This window comes from Histoplasma capsulatum, genomic scaffold (assembly GCF_000149585.1).
Source record: "Histoplasma capsulatum NAm1 scaffold_21 genomic scaffold, whole genome shotgun sequence".
Taxonomy (NCBI): domain Eukaryota; kingdom Fungi; phylum Ascomycota; class Eurotiomycetes; order Onygenales; family Ajellomycetaceae; genus Histoplasma; species Histoplasma mississippiense.
Genome location: NW_001813962.1, coordinates 1 through 1327, shown reverse-complemented (window position 1 = coordinate 1327; position 1327 = coordinate 1).

Here is a 1327-nt window from a genome sequence, read left to right as displayed (position 1 = left end):
GAGCAACAGGGGGGTGGAACTGTGTTCCAGCACTCCAATCAACAAATAATTATCAGAAATTTGGATAATTGGAAGGTGCTCTGAACATAAGCTGAAACAGCTAAAGCGCTGTTTTACAATGGGTAGGTTGAATAGTTGGTTATCAAATACTAACACGATATTTTCACCTCTCTAGATAGCCAACTGACCACTGAATCTCAAACTATTATCTCACAAAGGTCTTGTGGCTTCTTTTTCCTACCGCCCTTTAATTTTTTGGAAACAACTAATAGCTATGGTCCTCTAAGACATCGGTGTGAGAATTCATGAACAACTGTTATTGTAGTGGAAATCTGCTCCTCCTGTGTATATCTAAAGGGATCATTGCCATCTAGATATATGTAAGAATTATGCTTAACTACTACACTAAAAAGGAGAATTCCCCTAATTGGCAGTGAGAGATCAGCATATAACTCGAATTTTTCAGCCAAGCGGAGAATAAGGCATATATTGCCAACTTTAGAAATATAAGCGGCGTTCGTGTCTTTTTTTCACTTGAGAAACACATCTAACTTGTACCAAAATTTACCATTCATTTTAACCCAAAAAAAAAAAACAATCAATCACAACCATGCTAGCCAGCATGCCCGTCGCTTTGCCATGCCGGATATGGCTCCAATATGTCGAACCGCTCGCTGCGCTTTGCGGGGCATATCTAACATATTTCTGCCCAGCTACTTATCTACAAATGACCCATGCACCACCACCACCATCATCATTCTCAGAGGCAATAATAGATGGTCCCCCCTAATGTGGTCAAATTTGCACTGAAGAAGTTGGCTGCGGCTTTTGTCTTCCTGAGCCTAATGGAGGCCCTGGTCTTGAATTCAACGAGGGACTTGAAAGTCTTCAGAGCAGTTGTGCTTTTCTTGTTAGCCTGTGATCTCGTTTAAGGCATGGGTGGCACTGCCGGGTATTGGATGCAGCCGTGGCTTTGGGATGTTGTTGGTTGGGGAAATTTCGGGTCAACTTGAATAGGGATTATTGTTCGTGGAATATTCTTGTATGACGTTGTATTTTGATGCTTGGTTGTTAACGTTTTTGGGTTTTCATTTCTATGTATCTTTACATTTTCTATATAACCTGTGTATGTGCGTGAGAGTGAGAGAGAGAGAGAGAGTATGTGTGAGATTTGTAGATTTTCAGAATTAAGTAAGGGGATCGATCAATAGTGCCGCTTGCTCTGTATTTGCTAGGGCTTTTGATTGGAGACAAGTCAGTATCCTTTGGGAAGTGTATCCTCAGCGTAGTCGGACCGCCCTCTGACTCTATCTCGCAATTGAAACTA